The sequence below is a fragment of the Drosophila arizonae genome, chromosome 3 (genome assembly GCF_054131065.1).
Source record: "Drosophila arizonae isolate 15081-1271.41 chromosome 3, UAZ_ARI_1.0, whole genome shotgun sequence".
Taxonomy (NCBI): Eukaryota; Metazoa; Arthropoda; class Insecta; order Diptera; family Drosophilidae; genus Drosophila; species Drosophila arizonae.
Genome location: NC_142923.1, coordinates 21,407,994 through 21,425,634, shown reverse-complemented (window position 1 = coordinate 21,425,634; position 17,641 = coordinate 21,407,994). Strand labels below are relative to the sequence as shown.

At 33.9% G+C, this 17,641-nt stretch overlaps 1 long non-coding RNA gene across 1 annotated transcript in view; it reads left to right on the top strand.

Annotated features, from left to right (window-relative positions):
- Positions 1-8,659: 8,659 nt before the first annotated feature.
- LOC149269870 (uncharacterized) overlaps positions 8,660-17,641 on the top strand; it is a 35,198-nt gene continuing 26,216 nt past the window's right edge. The window contains exon 1 of the long non-coding RNA XR_016269121.1: positions 8,660-8,951. This is a non-coding gene — a long non-coding RNA (uncharacterized LOC149269870). The remainder of the gene's footprint in view (positions 8,952-17,641) is intronic.

Here is a 17,641-nt window from a genome sequence, read left to right as displayed (position 1 = left end):
GTTAACATATTTTATTTATATTTATTTATACACATACTCATTTATTTCTATGTGCAATACACTCTGAGAAATGTGAGGTGTAGTTATTGAATTATTATTAAATAAAATCAATGAAAATAAACGTGAATTTGTAGAGAAAAATGCCTATAGAACATAGAAGAGAAATAATTAAAACATAATAAAATAAATATATAAAAAATAGTTTAAAAAGAAGTAATTTAAAATAATTATGAAAAAAATGTGATTACCTTTTCCAAGTTTAAGGGAACTTATACATTTTATTATTAATTATATCTTAGTTTGAGCTAAATATTATATGAACTGGGCCAACTGGATAGGAATATAAATATAGAATATGTTCGTGACACAGTTCCTAAATAATTAAATTACTAAATTTTATTTCTTTCAATGTCAAAAGCTTATATTAAGAAAAATATTTAAATTCTTAAAAATATATACAAATAAAAAGATAATAAATATATTAAAAACTATGAATATAAAAAATAAAAAAGTATATACAAATAAAAAGACCATAAATATATAACTATAAATATATTTAAAAAAAAAAAAAATTAGAAAATACAAAATAAGTTAATAAATAATAAATATTTGGCTTAAAATAGAAAATTACTTTGTTTGTATATATTAATTAAGTTTCAAGTTATTTACTTAGCTTCTGTAATTTTTCAGCGTGTAGGTTGCAAAGGCTGTCGGCATATTGAGGGACTAATTAAAAGTGCCAACAGTTGAGGAAGCTCAAGCAAACAAGCAAACACACAAACAAACAAACAAACAGACAAACATGAGAGAAACAGATAAACATGCAAACAACTGTGACGACAACAAGTTGATTTCTGAATGGACAATGAGCGAATGGGGGAAGCTGAAGTTGAAGCCAAAGGAGCAGCCCAAAATAACAAGCTGCAACACACACACACACTCGAACACACACACACTCAGACTTACAAAGACTCAAGTACAGAGTACAAAATCTGTGCAAAGCATTCAACAAATTGTTATCATCTGGAACACTTCAACATTGACAGGAGGCATGCAGGAATATGTAAAACATGTATATAGAATATATATATATATGTCGGGGCGTTGCGTTTCTCATTCTGGTTTTCGCTAAATTCTTTATAATGGTCTTTCTCGTTCAATGGTCATTGACCACGTGTGACTTCTCTTCTACTCTCGAAACTTCTAATCATGGTCGCATATTCTTGTTCATCGAAAGCACAGCGACCCACAACGACATGACTAGCCGTCTCGCTCTTACCCAGCGACACTCGGGACCACGTTCAGCAACAGCTATTGTTGTCTCTCTCTTAGTGACAGTGCATCCTTTAATTGCACCACAATGCTAAATCAATCGATTAACACGATATCAAGATATCTAATTGCAATTTCAACAGTGTAATATCGCACTATATATTTCCTTCGACTTCTAATTGGGCATCAGGACAATATATCACATGCACATTCACTATATATTTTGCATTGTATTTTAGCCTCACTCTATTGAAACTAATTGCATGTGTGCTGATGCCTGGAGCTTCCTAATCTCACAATATGCAATGTGTTATCAAGTTCAGCTTGGAGTTAGGGGTTTGCTGGCTTTCCATTGGTGATCTAGCATTATCAATTACATAATAATATATGCCCTTGATTTTGTTGTTGCCAACAACAACAACAGACGCTGGGATTTGGCTTTGTATTTGAATATAAGTTACCAAAGGCATAGTATGTATATTAGTTTTGTTCAATGTTCGTCTGTACGAGGTCTGTGCGATTTTCTTATGAAGCTTGTTAAAGACATAATTATTCTTGTTAAAGACTTATTTTTTTATTTATTTATTTATTTATTTTTAAAAATTATTATATATATATATATTTGAAAATATCCGTTTCTAATGATAATATAATGTTTCAAGGCTGTCAATCAAATCTTCCTACTGTATATAAGATTATAAATGTAAATTTAGTATTTGTGTACATACCTTATCCGATACTCTATACCCATCGTTCGGTCAAGTCAGAGGGCATAATGAACTGCTTGACTAGGCAAGGGAATGCCAATTGCTGCACTGAACGGTTTCCATTGCATTTTCGGTTAACTGAACTTGGGCTTCTTAGGCGGGTCCAAGGGGCAATTGGCATGGGGCAAGTTTAATTCTAAACAAATTTAATTGAAAAACTTTTCGGACGCTCTACTGATGGCAATGGTCAGATTTTGGGCAAAGCTGAAGCTATAGCAGAAGCTACTCGAGCCACAAAAGGATACAAATGCATATGAAATTGTTGCAAAGTTGCAGTTGCAGTTGCAGCAGCAGCAGGAGCAGAGCAGGAGCAACATTTGCCAATTGCTTCTTGTCCCTGGTCCGCTGCTTGTTTGTCGCGATCCACTTGAGAAACGTTTGGCATTTAGCTTTCAGTTTGCTTTTATTTTTGTACTTTTTTTTAGTTAAGGGAAAGACTCTCGACTTGGCTGCAGCGAAGGAAGCGAGCCAATTCGTATGCTCGCTCATGAAATGAGCTCGAGTGTATTGGCCCTGGGCTGTGCCTGTCTCTTGTCAAGTAAATTTAAAAATAATTTGAAATACGACTCGACTGACTAATCAGCGTTGGACGCGCATTATGCAGTCGACAGTGCCCGATTGCAACACAGTTATTTAATAAAATTTAGTTTTATTTGTATTATTTCCCGGCCAAAAGTCATGCGAAGTGCAGCAAAACTTTTGCAGTTCTCGGTCTAAATAAAATTCAAATAAAAATAAATTAAAATATACATGTATATATTTTTTTTATTTTTTTTTAGTGGCTGTATTTTTTTTATTTAAAAGGAGAATATTATTTATTATTATTGACATGATATATAATAATAAACTATAATAATTTTTTTATTTTTATTTTTATTTTAATATCAATATTTAATATTGTCACATATAATATTGTTGAAAAGTTATTTTATTTCCTTTTAATTTGAAAATGTCTAAAATAAAATGTGTAAAAAATGTTTGTATTTTGCCGCGAAAATATTTAAATTTTAAAATAAATATATTGTACAAAATGATTTCTATTTAAATTTTGAAATAAATACATAGTATAAAATAACATAATTTTATGTTTGTTATTTTGGGTGAGAGAAAAAAACAAGTTTTATATAAATTTAAAAAAATCTATATTAAAAAAAGTTTATAAAAAATTAAAATGCCAAAAATTAAATATTATTTTATACAATATATTTATTAAATTAAATAATGAAATATTTAAACGGCAAAATAATAAAGATAGTATAGAACATTAAGATTGGAAATCATGAAAAGAAAGTTTTTGTTTCATATTCATATTTATAAAATATAATAGAAATGTCTTATTTTCAACTAAAAATTATACATTTTTGTTTTTAGAAGAATTTAAATATTTAATGGAAATGTCTGTACTCAAGCTAAGCTAAGCACCGCTATGCTTTCCACTCTTTTCGTTTTTTTCTAATATTTTTCATTGGGTCGCATTAGCTAGAAGATTTTTAGCATTTTGCTTCTTGAGTGCTCAAAGATTTGCGAATACAGTTACTTAGCAGTCGTAGAGATAGAGAATTATATATATTTATTTATATACACATATATACTTCAGCTTGGTATTATTTTCAATCACACACACACACGCATACGCACGTTCAATTGAAAGCCAACCAGATCGATGCGATATGGAAAATGGAGATGAATCGCAGCTATTCAGCTATAAAATGCTGTTAGCTATGTGTATGTGTGTACAGACAATATGCTGAGAGTGTGTGTGTGTGTGTGTGTGTGTGTGTGTGTCGCATGACTTTAGATATTTTATTGGTTTCAAGCGGCTGCCGCAGCGCGCACTATTCAAAGATTTATATGAAAACTCAAGGATCAAGCTGCAAGTTCTGCTGCTGCTTATAAGTAGTTGTATGTGTGTGTGTGTGTGTATCTGTGTAAGCATGACATTTGTCAACTGCAAGTGGCTGCCAAGGAGCAAACTTGCATACAACTGCAAGGCGTATGTTGACGACCAAGTTATGTCCTTGCCACAAATTCATATACTCACACACACTCACAGTTACATAAGTACAGTGAAGCCAAGCCTTGCTTGAAAATCTCATAGATAACTGTGAAAATTTCAATACATGGGAATACAATCAATGAATTTTTTTTTTAAATCCTTTCAATTTATTTACATTTAATTTAAATATTTTTTTTTTTTTATTTCTTGTGTATTTGGAAATTGATTATCAAATGGGAAAAAATTAAATTAAATGTTAATGAATTACATTTAATTTAACTAATTACATACTGAAAACTACTGAGGTCTACTTTGTTAACATTTAATGGCATTACATGAAATATATTTGCATTTCTAATTGGAAAATTAGTGTCGTATTGGAATTCTACATTTCTTTCCAGCTTTAGAGCTAATATAGTGGATCCTCGCTTAGGAAACTCTAAAAATTAAATGCAGGCTGATGCTAAAATATCTAAATTTGATCTATAAATATATATATCTGCTATAGAATCGGTCCCATTGGGGGCGTGGCAAATTTAAAGAAGTTCGTTATAGCATTGCCGAACTGTTGCGTATGCGTGATATGTTTTACTATCTGCTCGCATTATAAGAATTTTTATTTTAATTCTTACGCTTTGTATGCTCACTTCAAGTCTTCTGTTTATGCACACATACATACATACATGAGTGTAAGGCTGTTCGTATGTGAGTGTGTGTACACCTATTGAAGGCAGCTGAGTTTCAGGCCAAGAGCCCAACAAGAAATATTCGCCGAGTGAACTGCTTTTTTTTTTTCCAAGTTTTTCCTTCTTTTATTTTTAGTTGTTCTTATATTTCCTTTTTTATTGGGTGCTTCTGTGGCCCACTTTGTCGGTGACTGGCAACTTTTTTGTGTCTTGTTGTTGTTGGTGTTGTTGTCTTTTTACACTTTGTCGCATTGGAAGGAAGTGTGCAGCACTTGAGAACTACTTTTACTTTTGTGTACGCAACACTGTACTCGCCTGGCCACGCCCACAACTGCTTTTCAGCTTTCGCTGATATATACTATGTATATATGTATGTATATATACATAGCTATATCACACATATCGCATATCGGCATTTGCTGAAGCACCTGCCAGACAAACTTAGTTTTTTGCTAGGCGACGACTTAAAGCTCTTCATTTCTTTCATTCTTTCTTTCCCATGTCCTTGAGAGTATCCACAGTGTGTATGTGTGTGCAATTAATGTGACCTCATATGTGTGTGAGAGACACACAGTTAACAGGCGTGAAATGTGAAAGAACAGATATATACGATTTTTAATAAGAAGCTATAAGACTTCAGGGTCAATGGAAAGTTGCAGTAGATGATATGATAGAAGGTAGAGGATAAAAAATAAAAAATAAGAGATAAAATATAGATGATATAGAATATATATGGTTGAAGATCTAAAATTATCAAATTGTTAATGAAAGATAGCATATAGAATTGGCCAGGTAGAAGATAGTAAAATATGGGAAACAGATAGAAGATAGAATATACATAGTGGTTAGAAACAGAAGATTGAAAAAAGGGATACCAATACAAAGGAAAAAGCATTAAAGTAGAGGCTAAAAATTAGAGCAATATGAGATCGAAAGTAAAGGCTAGATGATAGAAGATGAGGAAGACGATGGAAGATAGAAGACAGAATATAACGGTTAAACATAGAAGATAGAATATCGAAATTTTAATATAGAATATCGAATAGAGCAGATAGAAGATAGAGGACAGCAGATGGAAGATAGAAGATTTAATATAGAAGATAGAAGGCAGAAGACTGAAGATAGTATATAGAAAATAGCAAATGGGAAATATAAATATTGTAGAAAACAGGAAAGATCAAAGATGGAATATAGGAATAAAAAAAAAAAAAAGAAATAGAAGATGTAAGATGCAAGATGGAAGATAGAAGAAAAAGATATGGAGTATGAAAGATAGCAGATAATACAGCTAAGACAGAAAATACTTAGGCTATAGGGAATAAAATATAAAAAGATGGAATATAAATAATATCTTTTAAATGTATTTCTTCGATTCCTTCAAAACTTACCCTGACTTGAAGAAACTTTTCTTTGGTTTGCTATTCAAGGAATATGAATCAAATTGTGAACAAGTGTTTAATGAGTAAACAAAGTGTCTCCAACTCACATTTAAATGTCCAACTGCCACGCCTCAGTTCGATACACACTCACACACACACACAATGACAATGGTGCCAACACAGGTCTAATTAGAGCAAGACTCGCAAAATATGGGCAATAAAAAACATGGTCCGAACAATGGCAAACAGCAAAGATAATGTCTGTCAATAGAGGAGGGAGCAGTAAGGGTGGGAGAGTCAGAGGCAGCAGTGAAAAGGGTTGAGGGGCTGGCCGAGTGGGTGGGGGTTGGTTAGACTGTTGGACTATTGGTAGGTAAAGTTTTGTCTTGTCAGGTGTTGTGTTTGTTTTTGTTGTTGTTGTTGTTGCAGTCGCGACATTATTAACACGTGACTGCAAAATTTTTAATTGCCCACGTTGATTGAGGGCACGTGGGCGTGGCATGGGGAGGAGGCAAGGCTTGGCGTTGTTAGACATTAAAATAAGAATGATAATGGCAATAATAATAAAACTGTCGCAGACTGTGAAGCGAGGCACAAGCAGCTCGTAAAGCTTTCCAACAAGCGCAGTGAAAGTAGTTTAACAACAACACGAAGAGGAAGAAAAACAACAACAACGACAACAACAGCAACAACGGGACACAGCCGCCAGCATCCACGAGCTGCAGCCACAAGGTAAATCCATAAAAAGTTAAACATTGCGCATACGCCACATTGGTGGCGCGATTTTTCGTTGTTCTTTTATTTTACATTATTATTATTATTATTCATTTTGCTTGATTTTGTTTTGTTTTTTATTTTCGTTCGTTTGGGTTGTGGGGTCCATAATAAAGCTGTAAAATGCAACTATATATTTATTGGCCGTAAATAAATTCTTTTATTATAACCTAAACCCATTGAAAATGGGAAAACAGGGTATGATGATTTGGTTCAAATGTATGTAACAGGCATGTATATAACATAACACATAACATAACATAACACATAAAATATATATATTCGTGATTAGGGCGACGATCTGAGATTATGAACGAAATTAACAAATGTATTGAGCTCAATTTAAAATAATAAGAACCAAAAACTAAAAATATTTCTATTTATAGCAATTACATATAGACTGATAATGCCAAAGTATAACTCCAATTAGTTTAATAAGTCATTGCCGAATTCGAGATTTTGAGGATTCGTTTTGCAGCACAAGACTCAAGCGAATTCAGCCTTGAAATAATTTTAGAGACTTGTGCTGTTTCTCTGTGTACGGAATTATTGGAATATGGAATATGAGTGCAGGGAATCCTGTAGTCGAGTCATCTCAACTATACCTTTCTTACTTTGCATTGTTATTTGCTTTTATGATGCTTTTTGCTTTATGGAAATTATTATAAAGTTTCGTTTTCAAGTTGTTTACCAGCTAAAATTTATGTTCATTTTTTATTTGCTCGGTTTTGAAAATCATCAAATTCGAAGAACTTTCATAATGGAGTTACACTTTGTAAATTGATTTTTAGTTTGTTCTTGGGAGATGAAAATATGGAAATGTGCTAGAATAAATATTAAATGACCCAAAAGCTGGGTGTGTTACATATTTGATTATCAATTCAAATTAATTATAAGAGACTTATAGAACATATACACTAGCATGCATATAACAGATTTGTTTAGATATCAATCAGTTTATTCCGTCACTCGTTTTCACAAATGAAGAGAAGAGAAGAGAGTCAGTAAACGGGCGCACAGATGAAGAAAGCCGTAGCTGAGCTGAGTCCCTTATTGGAAACTGTTCTAATAGCTGAACTGGACTGCTGTGCGGGTGTGTGTTACATACGTTTTGTCTAGTCAACATCTGTACCAAACAATGCTAACGGTGTGAGCGGGAGAGAGTGCAGCTATTGAGAGCGTAAGAGTAATCTGCGCTCTGCTTGAATTCTGCATACTGCGTATTCCGCTTTTCGATTAGGCGCGAGCAAACGGACAAGATAATTGCATATATGTATGTGTGAATATGTGAATCTGAGCTTACTGCAGGTAAGACAATGCATTAGCATATTTTGTGCATTAGCTATGTATTAGTGTGCGTATGTGAAGTGCGAGTATAACAAATGAGAGCAGAGCGTATAATTGGTATGAGACAGCGGCTTGCGGCTAAAAATAGATTTACTCATACACACATATGTACTTCGTATTTTGTGTAGTTCGATCATGTCTACGTACTGAGAGTGAGAGCAATGTATTAGTTTGATATATTTGCTAAATTTCGTTTTCCCAGTGTATGTAAGTATGCATGTGTGTTTGGGCTGATTTCAGATGTTAGAGAGTTCTGTTAAGTGTGTGAGCGGGAAGGGTTAAATTTGAGCTTATTTGCTGGCGCCATAAGCATCAGAGCGAGAGCGTGAGAACTAGCTGCATTGAGTAATCTTGTGTTAGTGTTAGTGTATATGCTGAATTAATTTCATGCATATAACAGATCCAGAGCGAGCGTTAGCAATGGCGTGAGCGGGAGTAGCTATAGATAATGAGAGCGTGAGAATTAGCTAAGTTGAGCTATGTTAACTCCATGCCAAATTCTGTGTTTTAGTCTGTGCGCGCCTGCTGTGCTGATCGGTTTACTTTTTGTGTGGGGATCTTTGTTCTTTGAAAGTGAAATTAAATTCAATAAAATATGGAATTTATCAGAACGATAAAATCAAATATAAATTACTCATGCTTGCATATACAATTAATATAACTTTAATGTGTTAAAAAAAAAAAATAAAATAAAATAAAATATTAAGAATAATAATAAATTACCTGTCAGGTAAATTGTATTTACAATATTTATAAATTTAATATAAAATAATTTTTAAATGTTTATTTCTGTATACATATTTCAAGTATATATTATATTTAATCTAGTCACATTTCTACAGATAAAGAATACTTAAATTAATATAGATGTATCATATTGTCGGTCAAAGTAGTTAAATAGAGATAATTATGCTTCACATGCGGCACTTTTATGTACATATATACACAACATATAAATTCCAGTAATGGTAGCATTCATTTATACTATATCTTGCTCCACATACAATCCTTAAGTATTTCTCAGTCATAAAAGTCACACTCTACGCAACGAGGGAGAGAGAGAGAGAGAGTGAGAGAAAGAGAGTGAGAATCACTTTGCTGCTGGCCAGCCATAAAAAGGCGGCGATAACGTGCATTGATTATGCGGCGCCTGCTCGGCCCGTGATCAAATGCTCATTATAAACCACTAAAAGAAGAAGATGAGGGAGTGGAGAAGAAGAAGAAGTAGTACTAGTGTTGGTAGAAAAAATGCTTAATTACATAGCAAGTCTGGCAGGAAAACGCGCGTAAAAGTTGTCAACGTAGTCGGAACATTTTCTTTCACCTTTTTTTGTTTTTTATGCAGCACTTAAAAACTTGATGACGAGCCATTGGCTGTTACAGTGGGACTCCGTCAGGCTAAATCTGTGTCTGGTCGGCGGTCGACCAAAGCGTTTTGCCGGCCGTTCGCTGCCTGGCATGTTGCATGTTGTGTTGGCCAACGTCTGGGTCATTTGGCTAGCTGTTCAAAGTACCATAAAAGCCATGCGGCAGCTCGGCTCCAGCTATGCGAGCTCCGCCAGTGTGCTCTTCTTCCTCTCCTCATCATCCTGCTCCACCCCATTTGTCGCCAGTTGGCTGAAAAGCGTCACGCGATTCTCCAAACGGCCTTCGCATGCCCGTTGCCCATTTCTGACACGCCGTTTCGTTCTGTCATCCAATTAGGCAAAGAAGTTTCGCTTTCACTTTTTCGACTGCCCATTCCCTAGAGCATTGCGGTATCTGGGCAATTAGCTAACAAATCGCGAACATGATTTGAAGTTTATAAATAAATTTAGATAATAATTTAATTATCTCATTGCGGCTATAGGATGACAAATTGTTAATAGATTTTGTCAGAAAGAGACATGTTTTATCCAGATTTTGGAGCTCAAATATGGGAATATTTGTATATTTATATATAACATTTTATTTTAGTATATTTTTAGTTTTAGTAACTAAATCTCCTGTTTAAAAAAATATAGTTTAATATTTCTTAAAAATGTATAAAATTCACAATACATGAAAATTGACCAACCAATAATTATTATTTATTATTATTATTATTATTTTTTTTTTCCAAATATATTATATTTATTATATATTTAGTATTGATTTTAATTATTCTATATTTATTTCGGTAAAAATGCTAGTTATATTTGACATTAATGCTAGTATATAGCTAAGGCCCTGATCTTAGCTTCGACTTGGTTTAATATTGTACTTAATTTTTACTTACATATATGAATTAAGAAGATTATTTAAGTTATACTATTGCATACTTAGCTGATTAATTGTTTTATCAAATTTATTACATTAAAATCGAATTTTAAGTTGAAGAGATATAATTTTTGAAACTTTCCAAAATGTCAAACCTCTCTAGTTGAGCGACACTGTAACTTCTAAATTTACACTTCAACACTTTTATGCCGAACTCTCTAGCTTGAGTATTTTATTTCATTTAAAATTTCATTTAAGGAGCATCTCTTCGACTTATTTAATCTTCATATAGTCCCAATTGTACTTCACGTTCAAAATGCAACTGACAGCCTCTGGCAATTGTTGGGCCTGTCGTTTGGTTAACAATAAGAGAAATATTTATATATCTATCTCGATGTCTATCTATCTATATTCTTATTGTTTCATATTCAAAAGTTTGTCAAGCCAAAGATTGAGGTAAGCCAGACTGGCGACCAAGTTAAAGACAAAGGCATTTGCCACCCATTGTCCTGTGGCATGCCACAAGTTATGTCAATAGCTCGGCCCATGGGCCACAGGCCATAGGCCACAGACCACAGTCCCTGTGATGTGAAGGGCTCGGCACAGTTTGAGTTTTCTAGCCAATGCTTTCAAGCATGTTCATTCCATGTATGTATGCCATCTATGTATCTTTGTATCTATGTATCTATGTGGCCATGTCAGCAGAACATTAACGCCAACAATAACAAATATGTCGGGCCATCGAAATTGAAGTGATGAAGCCGTCCTGCTGTTAGCAGGACGAGCAGCATCCAGCAGAAGCCGCAAACATTGACAACCATTGTTAACAGGAGGCGAATATTGTGCATGACAGGCTGGCTGTGTAAGGAAAGGGCGCCATTTGTGTGTGCCAGTGGAAACAATAAATCCACTCGAGCCGGCACTAAACAAGCACAAAAAACTCAACCCAAGTCAAGCCAAGACCAGCCAAGCCAAGCCAAGCCAAGCCAAACCAAGTCAAGTCAAGTCAAGCGCATCCAGCTCAGACCCAAACCAATCGGGCTAGCATCAAAGCGAAACTCTTGACAAGCCAAAAAGCGAAACGTTAAACAAAAAGAGTTTTGACGCCCAGGCAAGTCAGAGTGAGCAGTGTTGGGCAACGCACAAAACTAACAAGGTAAGAAACGCATGGGCTTAGTCTCTGTTCTATTGATAGAGTCGACTGGAATTGATTGAATTGTTTCGACCTGACTTTCCTATAGCTGGATAAAGATAAACTCTTCAATGCGTATGAATTGATTATGGGTTGAGCTTAGACGAGTTTCGTTGGGTTAACGTATAACTGTGAATTATATATATGAACTATGTTTAGCTTTCAACGTGTTTCTAGTGTCGATAACTATCAAATCTATGCTCAGAAAACTCAGTAATAAAATAAATAATTTTATTAAAAGTCTTGGCAAATAAAATTAAAAAATATATTGATAAATATCGATAGAAACTGATCGGGTGCTTTGAAATTAAAAAACATAATTTATTATCTAATATATATCGTTATTAATTGGTTGATCGATAAAGAAATAAATGCATATATATCCATTTGACTTCGATTGAAGACAGTTGCTGTCTGGGTTGATTGATTGATTATTAGATATTTAACTGAAAGTAGAGGAATTATTGTTACGGTTTACAAATTATTTAAATACAAACTATATCAAATATCGATATTGAAATATCACATTTATATAATTTTATAAACAAGAAAATTTATCTCTGATAGGCTATTAAGATTTATTTTGGCTTCGATATAAACGAAGGCATTGAATTTGATTCATGCGTTGATAGTAAATATGTATGTATTAATTTTATACATGTATATAATATTAATTTAAATATTATCTTAAGCGATTTTCACTTCAATAAAAGAGTAGAGGTTCTTGGTGACTTTATTCATTATCACAATTTTTATTTATTTATTTTGTTTTTAGTCTCTTTCTTATAAATCCTTGAAATCCGCGTTCTTTGCGGTGTTTATTGTGTATTCATCTGCAGCAAATTAAAAGCACGAAGTGAAATAAAGGCATCTCATTATGGAAAATCTTGAGTTTGTTGGTCGCTTCGAATTTCAGCTGTGCTTAACTTTTCCCAACTAATTTATTAAGCACTAATTGCATTTGGCACTAGAGTCAATTAATCAATACCAGAATTCGAGTATATTTTGCACTTTGATTAATTGGCCCAAAGGAAAATGGAGAAAAGTGCATTCAAAACTGGACAAAGCTGTCCACAACTCGAATCAATCTTCGTTTTTCCTGCTTTGACTTATCACGTTTCGTTATTCTGCCTTTCTGCCTTTCCTACGCTCTCCCTCCTGTTATTCGAAAAACTCTCCAGTTCCAATGGGCTTCATTTGGATATATATATATATACACAATATATGTTATGAGGCTGTTCCTTAACTGCAATTGGCGTGGGCCTAGCAATCACTGTCTCCTGCAAGCACTATTCCATCTGTTATACCGTTATCTTTTTTTTTCAATAGTGTTAAGAGTTACGATTATTGAAATATGCTGATTGTTGGAGATGCTATACTCTGTATTTTTTTGTTTTTAATACTGTACTGCCGGAGCATATAATTATTTTGAGCTTCTGCTGTTATACGTATACAGTCTGGGTCTTTTCTGGAGTAAAAGAATATTTAATATTTTATATTGTATTTATTCAAAGGAAATGAGAATATATTCAGAAATAGAAGTGGAATTTGTTACTGTAATGTACTTATTGTCTAGGATACTCATATCTTATACCCTATTTTTTATGCACTGATTCATTGAACTTTAAAATACTCATTTTTCGCTCATTCTATAATATTTAAAACTGGATTCTATATATTTAGCATAGATGTAATTTATTGTCTGTTTAAATTACAATTTAATTCAATCTACTTATGCAATATAAAATAATATATTTATCTTTATGGTTTATATATTTATTAAAAACTAAATTAATAGCCAAGTTTCACTAAGAAGATCAAGTAATTGAAAATGAACAACTTTTTAAGTCATTAAAATACCTTCCTACGAATTAAATAGAAGAAACTGATATTTCATACAGATGTATGAATTCAGTTTTGAAACTTGTAAAAGTAGATGCACTTACGTATTATATAGTGCTACATCGCTTTCTTTTATACTTTTAAATAAGATTCCTATATAATACTCTATCATTACAGCGTATTGCTTAGTCGGTAAACAGTTGAGCTAAATCATTTTGCATATTTTTTATGCATATTGAATAGATGCGAACAGTTCTGGCTATGTCAGTTCCAAGACCATACATGCAGCTACAGAAGCAACAACAACAACAACAACAACAGCAACAACAGTAAACAGCTTTAAAGGTAGAATTATTCGAGTGGTTGCGTCGTATGTTGTCGTCTGGCTGCGGCACTTGAGACTGACATATAGAGAACATGTCTAGCTGCAAGTGCGTTTGCCAGCAGCTTGTTAGCCATCCAGGCGCGTTAACTGAAAAACTGAGTGAGAGAGACAGAGAAAGAGAGAGTGATAGAGATGAATAAATGGAAAGAGAGGTGCACAGAGAGTGAGAGAGAGAGAGAGAGAGATAGAGAGAGGCAGAGCATGCTCATTGTCACAGCCAATTTGGCGACTGATATTTGCCATTTAGTTCAATCAATTTGCCACAATTTCCGCCGCAGCTCTAGCTCTACCCTATTGAAAGCTAATGGCACAGCTCAATAGACCAAACGCTGCCAGCGGCACGTAGGTCATTGATCAGATCTACGCGACAAACATAACAATGCCAGGCAGACATCGTCCGGAGTCGTACGGAGTCGTCCGGAGTTCGCATTCCTATGCCAGCGACTTTTTGGGCACGTAGCCGTGAGATTTGTAACTTGTTGAGAGCGTTCCATGGCGCATGCCAGATTTTATACTTTATAAGCACATGTATATATACAATATATATACATATATATGGCTCTGCTGGCCATGGACTGGGTTGATTATTTTCCTCCTTTTTTCAAGTCTTGAGTGCAAGCAACCTGCAGCATTCATGAGTTATGACTTAATGTGCCACATTTTTGGCCACCGCATCTTTCATTAAAATTCAAGTGTGTGTCGCCCCGTCGGCCCTCCCCCATTGGCGGAAATTACATAGTAAATTTACCACATAAAGTCTACGGAAGCTCCCAAATATTTTTGCCCGCCGGGCAAGCAATTTAATTAAAAAATGAAAACGTGGCGACTGCAGCATGAAAATATGAATATACCGGCAGACAATGTAGAGAAAAGGGTTGCAATCATATATAGATACATGTGTATATTTATACATATGAATAGTTTATATAGCAACAGATTTCTTGATTCTATACTTTCATCTATTTAGTGACTAATTCAATGGCCTGGTTTATTATTGGGAATTAAATCATTTAATAATAATAATAATAGTATAGTAGGTCATGTTTAATATGGTATTTATTAATGGTATTTATTATTTCATATATAAAAAAATGATTTAAATATTTGTTGTGGACAATTGGGTAGGCTGTAGAGTAAGAGAGACAGCAGTTTTTATTAGATTTGAATATATTTTATTTAATAGTATTTATTAATGAAAAATAATTTATATAATAATATACATAGTTTATTTAGTAGTATTCATTATTAAAAAATAATTATATTTTAATATTTAATATTTTTTTTATAAACTTTTACTGTTGTTTGTTTTATTAGTATTTTATATTTAAAAATGATAAAACTTCTTATTTTTTGTTTGAATATATGAATACATATATATTATTAGTTTTCCATCTACATACATAGTTACTTGTGGAACCTAGCTTATCGATTATATATATAATGTTAAATAATGTTTCCTGCGTTCGATTCGTGAGGCCATTAAAATGATTTGTCAGATCTATCCATGCACCATGAACAGGTTTTAATGTTCAGTGTTGATCTGTCTGGTTCTCTGAATATTTATTATCAATTGGTCTGAGCCTCATTTAATTTAATTATAAGATACTTAAAAGTCTTGAATTTTTGTTGGTTTAACATCCCCACTCAAAGGCTTAAAATTAATCAAATAAAATAACAAAATAGAAAACAAAAATGAAAAATATTTCGAGTGCTGTTCAAACTAAAGTAAAAGCGCAAATGCTCAACATTTTATGCACGCTCGTAAGTTACTATTGGCTTGCAGTGAGTTGGTGTGTGCGTGTGTGTGCATGTCTGTGTTGTGTGTTGGCTTGAAATTATTCATAAAGTGTTCATGCCATAAACAAATCTCGATTGTGGTAACAAGGAATTGCAGGTTGCTAGTGCAACTTAAGCGAAAGCAACAACAACATTTTGCAAAGTATATCAGAAACACAGACCGACATATACACACACGCATACACACAGCTGTCGCTACACTTGCAGCTGTATCTGTATCTGTGCATCTGGGCAACCACAAATAAGCCCAAGACCCATCCAAATCAGCCGCATGCATTTTATGAAAACACAAAAACACAACTTTCGAGTGTCCAATGCCTAGACTTACACACACACACACACACACACACACACACACACACACACACACACACATAGGTACACACATATATATACAGATAGGTTTGCTAGTAGTTGTCATGGCCCGGAAGACAGTGGCAAATGGTCAGGCAGAAATATGAAAATACAAAATGCGGGCTCATGTGGATGACTGAGTGGGTTTTTGGGGCTGCATGGGTGGTTGAGTGGGTGCACATTTTGGATTTCTTTTTGGTGGGTGGTGGTGCTGGTGTGGGATTGGGCTGGGTTACCCATTTGGCACCTGGGGAAATCAAGCAGCTCTCTCATGCAGGCCTCGTTCTGCTCGGCTTTTGGTGTCTGCTCTGGTCTCTGTTGTTGCCACTTCAACTGTAACTGTAAATGAAATGAAAACGACCACAGACAAATAACAAAACATGACAACAAGTTCCGAATGTTTGTTTGTCTGTTTGTTTTGCGCACTGAAAATGCAAGAGGGCGTTAGGCGTTGGTGGTATTAAGTATTTGAGGGGGCGTGGCTCTCGACAGAGAAAGCGAAAACAAGTCGAGCACTCATCCAACTTGCCCATTTATTTCATTATCGAGAAACATATGTGAGTGGCAGAGCATGAGCAAAATGCTTTCAAAGCATTTAAAAATTTAATTTAAAATTAAATTCAACCTTGATGGCTTTCAGCTTTAATACTCTTTATAAAATTGAGCAAATAAAAAAAAAAATGCATCTTTAAGCAAGGTCAAGGTGAATGAGAAAAAGAAAGACAAATAAAGAGAGAAAGGGAAACCATTGATACAGATACGATTCTCGTTCTTATCAGATGTATCTGTGTGAATACATATACATGTGTGTGTGTGCGTTTCTAAGTAAATATAATAGAACCTAGGTTATTTTCAAGTTGAGCACTTAAAATTAAAACATTCTTATTACTTTTCATTCTACTAAACTAATTTCAGAAATAAATAAATAAATTCATTCATGAATTTAAATGAGATGTGAGATAAGAATTGAATGCTCGCATACATATACATATGTATATTCAATTCACAAATACAGAGATCTCATTCATCATCATCTCATTCGAAATATTTATATTGAATCACTCACACCTTACTTCATATAAAATATAATAAATCAAATTTATGACTAACCTCTAATTGGCCATTATCAAACAAAGGTTAGAGTTTAGCTTTAGCCGATTCTAGTATTCTGCTCTTATCAGTGTCTTTGCTTTTGTCAGCAATAATTATTATCAACAGCTGGTTCGCAAAGATGTTATGCACTGCCTTCTCTATGGGTGTGCTTGTACCCTGGACTCTACTTAAAATGGGAAACCAGAGAATAAATGGTTTCTCTTCTTGGAGAAGATTGCCGAGGTGATATAGTTAATTTGACTTTAGAGTAACATAATTATATACCGATAAGCAATGCATATATGTATATATATGTACTTATATTAAATTTGAGCATAATTATAACTTAAATCGCTTTGGCCATTCTTTAGGTAATATCCATTTATGCCTATGAGCTCTCATTGACGGCATCTCGACCGCAACTGCCAGAACGTTAAGCTTAAGGATCGCCTGGAGCACTTTCGCCTGGTCAGTTGGCTTTAGTGGTTTTGTTTGTTGTGGGTTATTTGTTTTGGCTTCG